The 15849-nt window shown below is 42.4% G+C and overlaps 1 protein-coding gene across 3 annotated transcripts in view; it reads right to left on the bottom strand.

The window, feature by feature from the left end:
* The window catches only part of LOC143214588 (A-type potassium channel modulatory protein DPP6), a 125349-nt gene that overhangs the window by 68478 nt on the left and 41022 nt on the right, over positions 1-15849 (bottom strand). The window contains exon 1 of one of the 3 annotated variants that reach the window (XM_076435814.1): positions 704-3426. The exons of the other annotated variants lie outside the window; for them this stretch is intronic. The gene's annotated coding sequence lies outside the window, so the exon portion shown is untranslated. Of the gene's footprint in view, positions 1-703; positions 3427-15849 lie in introns of those variants that run through there. 3 annotated transcript variants of the gene reach the window in all.

Below are 15849 nucleotides of genomic sequence, written 5' to 3' on the forward strand. Positions count from 1 at the left end.
ATTGCTACAATCAAGATTTAACGTGACAAAAATGAGTTTTTTCAAATTTTCTCCCCGTGAATAAAGACACTCAACAAATAGGTTTTGTGTTGTTCTTATGGTCTGTTGATTCGTCTTGTTGTACGAAACCTTCTCAGTGAATTTCACAGACTTGCTCCATCCGAAAAAGAGTAGACAACTCAATAATTAAATAAACAACCGAAATGAATTTTGTCATCAATAATTATTATGAACAAGTGAAAAGAAATTCGATCATCCATAACTGTTGTGAGCGATCGAAATAAATTTCTCTCATTAATAACTGTTATAAGCGATCGAAATAAATTTCTCTCATGAATAACTGTTATAAGCGATCGAAATAAACTTCTCTCATCGATAACTACTTTGAGCAATCGAAACAGTTTTTCTTCATAGATAACAGTTATCGAAGATGATCCATTTTTTTTGGACACCAATAACTCTTACTTGTAACCAAAAAGTATAAAAATTGATATTTTTTAATAATTTTGTTCTTCGAATTTCATTCTTTATATTTTGTGTAGATTATCTTAAATTTAAATAATAATCAACTTTTTATTAATGATTTTTATCGTAGAAAACTTTAGAACAACTGTTATTTTTGGTCCCTGCTTACGTTTGCTGCAAACGCATGAAACCGGTTTGGAAATAACTTTGGCGGCGAGAGTCGCCGGGAATTAATTACCCGAAGCTGTTTCTGCTAAGCTCAAAGCATTACTGGTGCTTCTAGGTCCAAGTCGAGACGTTCAGGTGTTCCGTTTCTCGCGAGTCACTCTATATATAGAAGCTATACAGAAGAAAGACGGAAAATTGCGTTGGTTAAAAGTGGGACCGAGTGTGAGAAATAGCTTGTGCATGGAAAATTATAGAAAAGATGAGGGTCGGAGAGGAAACAGGAAACTGAATAACAAATATCGATGTCGGACACTCGATTTCGAAGACGAAGTCGAGAGATCACTGCACCATTAAAAAAAAATCGATTCACAAGTGGAGAGACCGCGGACGGGATTGGAACCGACGGTTTTTCGGAACGAGACAATTTCGTGGTTGCGATTGCTGGTTTCACTTGCGTTCTTCCGGTCTCGAAGCGTAGCGAACGGTTCCGTGCTCGTGACTGAGTAAACACAGGTCCAGTGTCTCGTTCCCAGTCTCTTCCGTCTTCATCCCCTCCAAGTTTCACCTATTCTTCGTCGTCAGCCGGATACCCCAGGTAAATCACCACCGGGTTTTATTCGGAACGTTTGCTGACAAATATCCTATTCACTTATTCATTATTTCGTTGTTATTTTGTGACTGAGAAAGGTGACTATACTTTTTCAATTTTTTATTTGACTGTCTAATTCTAATAACGATGCGCAGCGATTGGGGATTGTATCATGAAGAATGTGAAAGTTCAGCGGCACGTGAACAATTTGTAACGTTCGACAAAAGTTAATCGTCAGCGGTCGAGCCGTGGCGGCGCGGCGTTCCATGTAACTCGATAAGTCAAGTTTACGATCGATCGATCCGGGTCGGCCAGTGTCCGGCTAGCAGGAATCGAGTTGTTTTCGGGGGTTTCGTCTTAAAATATCGCGTAAACTTCACTAGCTCTCAGGTCTCTCGAGAGCCCCGTCTCGAAAATTGAGGGGAAAAAACACGGAAAAAACCAGAACCGAAAATAAAAGAAGGAGGGCGCGGGAAGTTTGTAAAATGCGGGCAGCCGAATGGCCCGGACCGGTAACGGTAATAGAAGTCCGAGAAAGTTAGTTTATGGCGCAATTGTTGGCGAATGGGTAACCGTAAGTAATACTTCCTTTTTTCCGACGGTAAATAACGTCCGCGACCGAGACAGAGAAAGAGCAAAATAGAGGAGAAGAAGAAGAATAAGAGAGAGAGAGAGAGAGAGAGAGAAAAGAATGGTTCAACGAACTGCATCGCCGGCCCGGTGCATTATGGGCTTCGCGAAATTTTCGGAGCAACGGAAACGCTCCGCCATCGATAGAACGCGATACTGCCTTCCGCTCGCGCGATAGTAATTTTCCGTTTAACTCTCTTCTTTCTATCTGTTCGCCGTCATCTTTTTTGATGTGCAGGCAGTTCGTTGAAATTTTAAATCGCTGTATTTTGAATAATGAATGAGGCTCTCGGGGAAAATTATTAATTGATAGTTATTTAATTGGTAGGGGAAGTTTACATCTTTGTCGAGGGGAAGAGTATTCGGTGGAACGCAATCCTTCAAACCTAATTACGAAATTCCTCGACGGGACTACGGTCCTCATATTCACACAGCGATGATCCTTAGATCCATGTCGCATGAAAGATCGTGTCAGCGATGCGACGGAACCGGATCGTGGCATTCGTGGCACGCGACACTGCCGAAATAGAATCGCGTTTCTAGTACCGACCGCGTCTTCACTCGCTTCGCGGCTCTCTACCGTTCTATGTTCTGCTAAATGTGATCTAACACGATCTCATCGATGCTCAATTGATCGTCAAACCTGCTGGATGCTGCACAACAAAGACATTTATTTTGAACTGCGTCACATGGTATAAGTTTATCGTTAGAGCCACAAACCAATGCTCGAGAGTGGCAATTCATAAACCTTCAAACATAAATACACACGTAATGAAAACCGCAATAAAGTTTCTGATCCTACTATTTTTACGAGGCTGTAAACACCGAAATAGTAACTGCGGTTTCACTCTGAACACAACCAATTATTATGCCTGGCAGTGGATACTCTGTTTCTTGTAACGGGAGACGATGTTACCCGTATTTGTAGAATATTATTACTCGGTATACACACTCGATACTCATAATTTTATAATAACTTGTTACACATTTGTCAAATGTTGACAACGAAAATATTCTGTTTGCAAAACTATTTTCAGCGTGCAGATAAACTTTAAAAAAATTGTCACATGGGATTAATGGAACGTTAGCAGCTTCAATGATTTATAGTAATCACTCGACGGACGTTTGTGTAAACAGAGTGTAATTTACAAGCCCCGGAGTCAAACAAAAATCCATTTTCTGAATTAAGAACTTTATTGGATTAAACTGACAGGAGAGGGACAGAAATGGAAATAATGATTAAAGTTATTGCTTTGTTATATGATTCACATTTAACGGTTTTATTGGCCGATTTTCAAGAAAGAATGAAATTCGCATTGAACACTCTAATAACATTAAAATTCAATATACAGGCTAAACTACATACAATGCAAACATTTTCAGTACATATAATATCAGAATAGAGATCAAAGAAATCATTTTCATTTTTGAGGAATTTATCTTCCATATTTTTTCATTATTACTTTCATTATCTTCTATGAATTATTATTCATTTTACATATCTTGCGTTTCTATATCTTACTATTTATTTTATACCAGTATTACTATATCTTGCATTCCATTTAAAACAGACTAAAAAGTAGAAAATAAAAAAATATATAAAAAAAACTTCTTAAAAACCACGCTTATATTAAAATGCACTAAATAAAATAATAAAGAAAATAATTTTTTTAGGCATATTAGCGACTATAAATAAAAGCGTGGAGCGGCCACGAAGCTTACGTCAATATAGTTTGGCGCTCCACGCTTTTATTTATAGTCACCAATGCCTAAAAAAAATTATTTTTTCCTTTTTAGTGCATTTTAATATAAGCGTGGTTTTTAAAAAGTATTTTTTACATATTTTTCTTGTTCTAAACGGTTTCTAGTCTACCTGGCGTTATTACAATCCTATGCATTTCTTTTATGTTCACTCCGTGTGCGTCACCGTGTCCTCGATATCTCCTCAGTGTCTCCTCTTTTGTATGAAAGGATCACCGTCAAATAAATTGCTGTTATTATTGTGACGGTAGGAGAAGACAGAATACACTAAGGGATGTCAGAGAGAGGGACAAAAAGAATCGGGAGGAGGTAAACACACACCTGTTATGCAACGACTACGTTCACGAGACAGGGTTCGCGACGATAGGGGAGAGAAAGGGCGCAGGAACGAGGCTCTGGCCCTGACCTAGGAGAAAACCGGGCCAAGTCTGGTTTCCATGGGAACCAGAACCATCACCTGCCGGACTATCTCGCGGTACACCCCATCACCGGGAAACAAGAGCATCGATCTTTGACCCGGCTCCATCATTGAATGGTGTGTGGCGGCCATTCAACGCTTCCTGATTGAACCAACACCAAAATTAAACCGGAACGGGATGCAACTTGCAACAGGCGAATCTGTTTCCTGGTACTTTACCTTGAACCCTTTCTATCATCGACGAATCATCGTCGAACGGAATTTTTACTCAATTTTACTCAGTCCCGTTTAAAATCGTTTTCGGATTTGTATCACCAGGATGCGAATTCGCAGCACGATGAATTGAACTTCTGCCTGGTCTCTATTGCGAAAAGTTTGATTCGTCGATTCGAGTGACCTCAAGGATCAACCATTGACCAATGGTGGATCAGAGGGTCCCCACGTCTGAAATTTCAATGGGACGAGGGTACGTTTTACGACGTTCCTTCCGAGAGATCGAACCCTGATGAGCGTCTAAGACCCACGCGAAGGTCCACTCGGCATTTTCGAGATTCCTGATAGGGTGCCGCCTGCGAGAGGATTCCCGGATGATAAGAGGGTTCTGGGAACGTTCCTACGACCGATACGAATCTCGTAACTAGACTGAAATTACCGTCTCTTTATCTGCGCCCCCTCTGTAAACACGAAATGTCGTTCTGATACCGGGTTGCGCGGCTTTGCTCCGTGATTAAACGGTCCTGGATCCTTTGGAGGGCAAGGTCTCGGTTCCACAGTGTTTCTAATTGTACGAATTGAAACTGATACTCGAAATATCGAGTCCTGCTCCATCTATTACCATTATAAAGACTTTCAGAAACCTTTCCATTGTATAAAGTATTGTACCACTGTGTCAACGTAACATCAAAAATCCAATTAAGCCGAGGAAATGAGGAATGGCAACGGTCCAGGCCGACAATGCTGAAATATCCCACTAAATATTCAAGTAGAAGCGGTAAAAACGAAAAATATTCAAATGGAGGGCTTCTTGATGCTACCTTCCACTGTGCATCTCGAGCACAGTGCATTGTGCTCAAGAGTCGCGACACTCGAGGCGTAAAAATACTCGGAATCAAGAGAAGAGCAAAAAACGATGAAAGAATGAAGACGGTGGGAAAGAAACCGCAGCGAATGAACGATTAATCCATTAATATCGCGGAGACGTTCTTCGCTTCTCTCCTCGGCGAAACTCAGCCGGCCATGAATTATTTAAGCGAGCAAGCGAAACAAACGGGCCGCTAATTAAATTTTCCATTAACGTCGAACACCGTCCCCACCTCCTTACCGAATTCGCGAATATTAATTGGGCGAATAGGGCGACCGCGAGTACTCCGACTCTTAACGACCCGATAATTAGCATATTAATGCGTCACACCGGAAGTCCGGTGTTTTCGGCTTACCGAACACGGATGAATGATCCGGTCGCGGATCGGTTTAAACCGTTAATGAAGAATCGAATCACGTCTGCGCGTGCATTACGCCGGCCGATAATTGTCTAATCGCCCTCGTTACGCTGCACCGGCTGTTTTAAAGCTATTAGGGCCTGGAAAGTGCTGTCGTACGTCATTAGAACGGGGACAATGCGATTTACCCGCCTCCAACAACATCCACGACATTTTATCCGCGTGTGCAAATACCGTTTCTAACCCCTTGCCGTGCTTCGACGAGCCAGACTCGTGACGAAGGTTTTTAACAAAGTCTCACAAATATGAATGTTACGCGTTTCGTTCTAGATGAAATAAAATTTGATTCGTTCGTAATCAATATTTAAGCATTAAAATAAATGTGGTCGTACAAATAATATACATTTTCTTTTCCCTTCTACGACATTTTTGTGCATAAAGACGTCCGGCAAGGGGTTAAATAAATTGAAACTTTTTGATATCAACAAGCGTCGATTAGGAACAGAATCAATTCAAGAATAGAAATTGCCGGATTGTTTAAAACTTGTAAGAAAGTTTTCTGGCCTGATGTCTCAGTATGCAAACCAAGAGAGTGGAGTGCTATGGTGAATCTTAGAGCCCCGTTCATTGAATCTTACTTGCAAAGATGCGGGATCGTGGAGCAGTATTGTGTCAAGTCCCTTCAGCCCTTCGACCGTCTTCCATTCACCAGACGGAATCGGACGAACCCCATTTATCGGGGAGCCCGACTGCCTTATTTATCTTGGAGCTGCCTCACCTATTTGCTGGGCCTCGGCAAATATTTCCAGAGGACTCTGGGATATCGGTATCAGTGCGCAGGGTCATTCTCTTGGCTCATCTGGTGGGCAAACAGTCCGGGACGGACCAGGTGGTTATCTTGATCTATTCATTTGGAAGCGTCGATCGAGTGAAATCATTACGTTTGCCACCCCTTGCTGGGATCTAGGCTCTTAGTTCCCGGTACAGTGTGTCCTAAAAATACCTTGTGTTCGACACATGCTCGTTTGTTATAACATCAGTCAGCAGATTTTCGCGCACGCGTCAATTTTTATGGATTAACTTAGGGTAAAGTGCCCAAATACGAACCACTTGTTGTTGATGTGATTTTTTGATTATTTTAGGATGCTCTTTTTCGTCCAAAAAATTACCAGTTGTAGATGCATTTCCTCTTTATAAGATTCTGGGGTCAAGTGTGTTCAGAAATTAATACAGCTTGGGAAAAATATTATTTTTGTGGTGTCATTTTTGCAGGTTCCAGCGGAAGAAGTTCTTAATATGGTACACCTCGAGTCCCCAATATGACACATAGTGCCATATTTGACACCCGCACCAAGAATGTCAATAGAGTCAAGAAGGTCAATAATTCCCATATTAGGGAACCCTTGGTAGTGCCATATTGGGAACTCCACGTGGACTGATAATACCAGCTACTATCAAAGAGAAAATGAATTTCAGCCCAAACTAACAGTTGGCAAACATTAATATAAATAAACTGAAATTACAGATATGTTCAGACATTTCAAAATCACTTACCTTCCTCGAAAAAGATACAATCGAAAATCTAACCGCAAAAATATTCAACACGTGGAGACACAACTTGCGAAGGATCGATACTAAAATCTATGGAATGGTGCGAATGCACTGCACACTGTTGAGTAAACATGATAAACTATTTCTTGAGGATTTTCTCACCGGAGTGCGATTTCTCCTTTACAAGATACAAGGTAGTGCCACAACAGGCGACTATACCATATTTGGGCACTTTACCCAACAGAAATTGGAAGCGATAAAAATTCGTCGTACCGATTATATTCTCGGGCCAATAAAAATCTCGTTAAACTTTATTGGAGATTTTTATGTACAGGAACCGGGAGGATCGGAAATTTCGAAAAAGCTTAAAATGAACGAGGAACTTTATTAAACCAGACGAAATTGTTCGGTGGACGTTCGATCGCGTGTGTTGTGCAGGCGCACAATAAAATAGTCGCTGCCACTGTGGAAACGGGATCACACGACTCGCACGTCGTTGTTAGGAAACAGGTACCTTGACAAACTATTGTCTGTCGGAGCTTAACAAAGGAGGGCGCAGCCGAGCGGACGAAGGACGAAGTTTTACTGCGGTTCCGGTATCTCGCGGTGGACTATTAATTCGGCAACTAACGTCCTTCCGTTTACGAGCCGCATCCTGCCTTGAGGTCTAGAACGCCGTCGTAAGTCATCGTCCCCGTTTTACGCCGGCAAAACGCCAATTTCTGCGGTATTACAGCAACTATTACTTACATGTAAGGACGACTCGTTTCTTATTTCTTCCGGATAATCAACTATACGAGGCGATTCACTGTTGTCAATTACAGGATGGTATACGAGGAGGCAGTAGGAGAATTAGTCAATGCTTGCACCAACAGTAGATTCAGGTGTATACAAACAGTAGTAGATTAGGGCAGTGTGGGACCAGATCGAAGTAGAATAGGGCAATATATGGTCAGACAGTAGGATAATTATTCAGTGTATGAACTAACACTAGTAAAATAGGAGAGTGTGGACAGACAATGGTAGATAGGGCAGTATATGAGCAAACAGCGGTAGAATAGATCATGTTATGATCAGATAAGCAGTGAAATAGGATCTGTCTGACAAATCTGGTCAGACAAATAGCAAAATAGCGCCTGATCAATGAACATAATCAATGAAATTAACTGTTTCTCTGCTTTATAAAATTATTTTGACCCCCTCCCACACATCTAAACGACAATAAATGATCACTAGTAATTAGCAAGTGGATAATGATCAGCAGAACTATCTCCAGCGTAGCTGACATTAACGATCGGCCGTTCAGCCGCACAGCTCTCTAGCGAAAGGGGCGTCAGGGTGACAACAAAGGCAACGAGAAGTCGTTTCGAAATACGGCCAGTAATCCGCGCGGTCATTAAGCGGATAATATCGTCTACAGCGCGACGCGCGCGAAATCCTCCTTCGTTTTAGATCGCTATGTCTATCCCTCCCTCTCCCTCCGTCCTCTCCTTCTCGCCGTTCTGCACACTATCGTTCCTGAATCGCTCGATCGGCCGTTTTATTAGCCGGGCGAGCAACGGGATCTGCTGAGTTCGCTGTTCGCACGATGAAACGCGCTGGGATCCGCAATTTTTCCACGCTGTTACTGGTGATCCCATTTTCGAAGCCAACTGTGTGTGCCATTTAATTATTCTGTTACACAAACAAATTGAAAGTTCTCTGGCTAATGCACCTCGGCTATTTGGTAATACCTGCACTGTGGATTTTTGTGAAGATATCGGTCTCAACGAAGCCAACAGGATGGAAAGGTGGAACACGATTTTGCAAAGAAATCGTATTAAGGTCGTTGCCCACTAGACCGCAGCACACCAGCACCGCACCAGCGTTTTCACTGGCGCTCACTATGGGCCAAACCGACGAAATCTGTGTCAAAATCAAAGAACTTTCGATAGAAATGAGATAGGGCGATGAAATTTTTTTTTACTGAAAGCTTAAACTTCGCAGAATATGGGATAATTATGGAGATCGTGGTACGAACGTTTCTTAACCTTCAAAGAATTCGTTGAACTTGCACAATTTCAAGAAAATTGTGGTTTTTCCAATACCACGCGCGGAAAAAAAATTTTTCAAACATGCGACACATCATTTTCCGTAGATTTTTTCACGCTGATTTTAAGTAAACGTTCAAATACTTCATTATGATCATTGTTAATGTGTTTTATATACGAGAATACAATATTACTTCAAACTAGTGGGTCACAAAATCATTTCACCGAAAAAATGATTTCATAAGTTGTGTTCAGAAAAATCGATTTCTTGCAAAATCCTGAGGTCGTAGATAAACTTTGAAACCAGATTTGAAATCAGCGTGAAAAAATCTACGGGAAATGATGTGTCGCACGTTAAAAAAAAAATTTTCCGCGCGTGGTATTGGAAAAACCACAATTTCCTTGAAATTGTGCAAGTTTAACGAATTTTTTGAAGGTTAAAAAACGTTCGTACCACAATCTCCATAATTATCCCATATTCTGCAGAGTTTCAGCTTTCATTCCAAAAAATTTCATCGCTCTATCTCATTTCTATCGAAAGTTCTTTGATTTTGACGCAGATTTCGTCGAACCTAATCCAGACCGTTACAGTGGTGAGCGCCACTGAAAACGCTGGTGCGGTGCTGGTGTGGTGCGGTCTAGTGGGCAAGGACCTTTAAGTTTCATATCTCGATCCCGGAAAGTTTCCTCAGGGTATAATTCGGAAGTTGGTTCGAACAACGATCACGTGGTCGGCCGTGAAGTCGGATATTCAAAAGGGAGTACTCCCGAAGATCTATCGAAGCCCGACTTCTCTGGGAGTATGGGATCCACGCAATGAGGTGGAACGTGTGTAAATCATTCGCGAATCACAGGCCCGGTATGCAAATTGAATCCAGTCGCGGCGTCGACTGTGTAAAAGTGGATCCGAAGAACCGGCAGACAGGGAACAACGAGAACTTGGATGGCGGCAGCGTGCGCGAAAATTAGCGTTAATGCCGCGCCGTTAACAACAAGAGGAATTGGCGGCGGTCGGGAATGGTAATGGCGGAAGATGAATTGGCTGAAGTTGCAAGTGAAAGGCGAGAGGGAATGCGAAATGAGAAAGCTTGCACCTGAATGCGGAATGTATGGAAATCAAGAGGCACGGGATGAGAAAAATTCGCGAGCAGAAACGCCAAGTTCCCTTGCGGTCCGCGTTATGAATCTCAACCGGGCCCACGGTCGAAAAACCGGCCGCCCCCTTAGGGCAATCCTGGTTTTAATTCCGACAACGGCCCTTCGAAAACCCGGCGACTTTCGTCGTTTGCATATCCTGAGCCGAATAACCCGAAGAAAGGACTCGTGACTCGAAAGTTCTACGGAGTTCTACATTTCCATGCCCACGGCGTACGATTCTCCGAGCGATCTTTTATTTCGATCCTTTGTGCCAAGGACAGAGAAGCATAGTGCTTACTCTTTCAAAGTCTTGGGAATATTAATTCCATGTAGATTTTTGGATTCTTCATTTTGATAAAGTTTGTTTTCTTCAAGAAATAGAATAGACCAAACTCTATGGATATTCGAATATTTTTCTACTTCATCCTTTAACGATTATACAAATGTACCATGTCTCATAATTTCTCTGCCAGAACACATTAATGAAATAAATTGTACCGAGTTAATTAATACGACAGAAGCTAAGCTTGAAGGAGAAGGTAGATTTTTCTCGCAGCATTATTTCAACGAACGAGGTACATTATATTTCTGCTAGAAAATAAAAGGGTTGAACATTCCCGACCGTAATAATACCCAAACCAGAAGACTGAAATGTCATTTTAACAGCTCCGGTGGTTCTGGCGTTAATGGACGTCCGGCAACTAAAGTGTCAAATAGAATGCCTTCTACCAACAGAATTTCACATTTTATTTCCACCGTGCTGAATTAATTTCATTAGTAAATTGTTCTTGTAGATTGTAGATACGTAAACATAGTCAAGTTATCAAAGCATAAAATTGTGGAAGCTTGAGACTCGAACTTATTCAACCTCTATTTCCTGTGTTCTCGCGAACCTACTATTTCATAGGGAAGTTCCAACAGACCCAGCGGACAGTGGTTATTAACGAACCACCACGCAATATCCATAAATTAGCATGGACACCGGACCAGCTCTCCTCTCCAATGGATTCCATCCAGAACCCAGTTGATTTCTTGTTTTCGCAAGACTTCACGAACCCGGGAAGAGAAGGAGAGATGGGTAGAGAGAGAGAGCCCTCGGCATTCGAAACGAAGCGCGAAGAACCGCGAAAGAAAGAGTGGCTTTTAGTCCAGCGGGAAGAGAGGGTTTTGAACAGAGGGTTGAAGAGGGCAGGTTCGGGTTCGACCAGGAGACCAATTGAATATTCCACAGCAGTGGATGGATGCTGGAAACCGAGTCTCAACTCCGATTGGACAGAGCTCTCGCCCTCTATATTCGACCCTTCTAATCTGCATATCGAGATTTCCGCCTCGGTGCCTGGGATGACGACTTTTCACCCTCGTACGCGCGTAACACCTCTGCGAAGGTCTTCACCAGTCTACCGAATACTGGGTCAGCCATTGTACTATCTGACATTTCTTATTCTTCGACCCTCTGTGTCCTAAAACTATATCAGAGCACCGATTCCATCTAAATGAATAAAATGTCTTCGGATCCCCTAAAACTCCGATTCAGTCGTTGTCCTTCCAATTTAAGAAACATTGTTGCAGAGAATCGTATGACAGTCTACAGGGAATTTGAATAGACTTCTCGCGATACTGTCAGGAAAATTTGGAAACGCTATTAACATGTTCGATAACGTTCTATTAGGGCACGTTCGGTATGCGAGGATAGTCCCTAGGGTGTCCCGTTAACACGCCAACGAGCGAAACTTCCCGACGATTATCACAGTTTAAGTCCCCCAGCTGCGATTTACGCGCTACGAAATCCAAGAGCAATATCTCCGATGATCTTAATAACATCGTGCCGTAAAGGCCAGTTTGCCTGAGAGCCGGACGGTCATTTTCGAGACCCAACACGATATTGGCAATATAGTTCTTCTAAACAGTCGTGTGGGCAGAAGTTATAGTCCCGGTGACACCGTGAACTGGACGGGCGATAAGCAAAAGCCTGGGCGAGCGAACAGCCCTCGAAAAACGCCGCGTAGAAACTTTACGACTGACCCGGAACGATCAAATGATTTCTCTGATGGCCGTTAGCTTTACCGTCATCGTAAACGCGGCAGAAAAGCCCCGGAGAAATATGACGGACCTCAAAGCGAACGGGGTGAGAGGGAGAGAGTTGTGTTTCCCCGTTGGAGCACACGGTGGGATCTGTGAAAGCACGCAACACGGGAAAAGCGCATTTCACTCGTTTTTCCACTGATATTTAGAGGACATTCCCCTCCCCTCTTTACCTCTCCCCGTACTCCGAAAATCACGAACACCTGTCACGTCGCGGAAAATGGTTCCCGTGGATTCGGTCCCCAGCCTATCGGGAAACTCGTCCGTTCCCTTGAATTTCCCAGTGATCATCCGTCACGTATGTCCGGCACATGCGCCGACGGTTGTGTTTTCTTCTCCGCATCGTCCTGCGTGATTCCGAAGATTCAGAAATCCATGAATGCAAACACACACTATATTGTCCACCTCCGCATTCCGTGGAAACGCGTTGGGATCCTCTGGTAGCTGAAATGAATTTTCTATTCTTGCTACGTGGTCGGAATATGTTTTTATTCGGTTGGATATTTCTGAAGAGAGGTTTCCCGTTGTTGTTCTCCGGTGATTAGAGTTAGTTTCAGAGAAAGAAAATCGTTGGCGGTTGATGGGGAACCGAACCTTCGCCAGTTCGGTGGGAGTCGAATGTGCCACGTAACACGCCGTGCAGTACTCCAACGTGAAATACGTTGCAACTTCTGTTGTATCTAACTTTGGGAATGTTCTTTCGCGCTAATAGTATGTGTTCTATCCTTATCTTTCAACCATTTCCTGTTTTCAAATTATTTACGCTCGTTTCTGTTGGCACGGAAATAATTTAATTCTCGACAGGATCGGAATTTTTCAACGGAATCGTTTTCATCGCGTTTTGCGTTCCTCGAGGCCAGACTCTGCGAGGAATCGCATCTTCCTACTCGCTTCTCCGTCAGCGTACTTCCGCGTGCAACGACGGAAACCATCTCCGGTGCCTTTTCTCAAATTCATTTCCACCGCATCAAAATTTCAAGGGATTTACTCGTGGCGCACTCTGTACAGAAAACTCTACGCTCCCAGAGGGATTTCTCTGTCCTTCGTCTCTACGTGCCGAGCCGTCAGCTTCTCGTCAATTTGTCCCTGACTTTCCTGCCGGGGCGTCCTTGAGCTTTCTTGGGGGTCGACCTGGGAAACTGAGATAGGAAAACGGCTTTCACGTGTTACGAGCTGCTCGGCCATTACGAGGGGCGCGCCACAACGAACACGGTTTCCCTCGTTCGTTCCCTCGATGAAGGATAAACGTTCGATCGAACGTTAAGTTAAATGGATCTGCGTTGTGCTTGAAAAATCTCGAGATTCAATATAAACACCGTTTTAATTAGATTTTCGTACTTTAAAGTATCCTGTCGGACCGTCGCGTCGCGTCGATACAGCGCACAGTGGAGTATTTGGCCCGAAAAGCTGGCCAAAACTATTGCAACGTTATTTATGGTCTCAAGGTCATAATATTATATATCGTTGAATTCGTCTTAAAATCAGCTACAACATTATGAACTAAAAAATACATTTTAACATTTAAAAAATCAAAGTGACCTTGATTAATTGTTATAAAAAGAATATTCTCAACTTTTGTTGGAACCATTTTTTAAAACAAACTTATTTTATTTGTTTTTATTACGCCGAGCTCTTACGAATAAAATTGCATTCTGCAATTCAAAAAAATGTGTAGGATAGAAACTTTGCAAACAAATTTATAATTCTATATAAATATATTTGTGTTTATATTATTTCATTTTAACATATTACATCCATTCTTACTCGCACAGGAATTTTTCTAAATTCATGTAATTTTAATAGAAATTATGTATGTCAACATTTTGAAATTTATTTAGGGTACAATGAGGCTGCGGGACACTGTAGGAACTTTTAAAAGTCAAAATGTAATCAAATCTTTGAAGGGTCGCACGAGAAAGTGCGGCGGGCCGCGGGTTGCTCATCCTTAGTCCACATTGTATCGAGCGTTGCCACAAAAACCGTTTGGAAATTCGGAGGAGCGCGAGGGAGCAACCAATTTTTTTCATGTAATAAACTAGAAACCTTGGCGCGTCTAATGACACCAAAACAAGCACTTGGACGCACTTGGAAGCATACTAAAATTCTATTTGAATTCTAATGTATTTCACTGAATTATTGGTCAGCTTTTAACAGCACTAATCTCAAAAACACAAGTAAAAAAGCGCATAATTTTTAAATGAAAGTAAAGTACTAACATACTTACCTAAAAAACATCTGTAAAGGGAAAAGTTGGCATTCATTTCTTTCCGGTATAGAAGAATCATTAACGTGCGCACAGTAATACAGAGACTAGTTGAGAGAAACAGGACTACGAAACTCTCCATCTTTGATGAAGCATGACACTTCATGAGGGAATAAAATTTAAATATATATAGTATATATATATTTAACTATCTTAAAATGCAAAAATTTTATATTGTAGACAAAATTTTTGAATTGACTTTTGGCCAGCTTTTCGGGCCAAATACTCCACTGTGCAGCGTAGCCAGTAGTAGTTCTTGGTCGCAAGTGAAATTACACTGTGCTTGGTCAGACCGGTGGAAAAAGAAATTAATTACTGTACTTGTGGACGGAATGATTGACGCATAATTCCACCCACTGCGAACATGAAAACGAAAACAGAGATGTAACCCAACGAAGCAGAATCGGACACATACGAGCAGACAAGTGAAACATGTCGGACCTGGGCCGGACAACTGGAGCAAGTCAAGCTTTCGCTGCAAAACGGGAACAGTGCTACGTGTAATCGGACAAAGTAGAATATACTGATCTCCAGCCAAGCATGTGGAATAAGTCAGTCTTTGAGCAGACGCGTGGTGTAGCTTATGTCTTTGAGCAAACAAAGGAAACAGGCTGTATGACCAAACAGTGTAGGATTAGCCTGATTGCGATCAGACAATACAGGATGAGCCTGTTTTTGATCGGACGAAGTTGCTCAAGCCTGTTATTAATCGCACGCATAAGCCTGCCATTGATCAGACGAAGTAGAATCAGCCATCAACAAACAAAGATAACTAGGAATCGTGGTTGTTCAGCACGGAGAAAGTTTGAGCTATGTAGAAAATTTTCGTGAAGAAAAGTAGAGGAAAAGTGTGCATAGCGAGACAGCGTGGAATAACCTGATATCATAAAAATATATAAAGTACATATGTATTTTCTTTGTTCTTTTTTTTTCACCGCACAGAGCTCGCCTCGCTGCTCCACTATAAATCCACCCTTACGGAAACGGTGCACGCGCGATTCAGTGGATTTAGGCAGCGTATGATCGGACAACATATGAAAAGGGGAATCAAGCTCGAAATAATGTCAGACCGGTAGACGAGAGGAATGTAAACGATCAGTTCAGTAGATTACGACAGCCCAGTATCGGACGTTTGGAACATTTCCGTAGAATATCGGAGCAAGCGAAGGGGAAGCGGCATTATCGCATCGCAAAATGAAAAGGCCGAGGCACACTGAAATTGGCCCCGTGTCCCCTTCCGGTTTCGAGCGTGCCTCGTAATTACGAGCAACGCTTTCCCTTTGGCGCTGCCAGTTTCCTGGCCATTCATCGCGGCT

The sequence above is a fragment of the Lasioglossum baleicum genome, chromosome 12 (assembly GCF_051020765.1).
Source record: "Lasioglossum baleicum chromosome 12, iyLasBale1, whole genome shotgun sequence".
NCBI classification, from domain to species: domain Eukaryota; kingdom Metazoa; phylum Arthropoda; class Insecta; order Hymenoptera; family Halictidae; genus Lasioglossum; species Lasioglossum baleicum.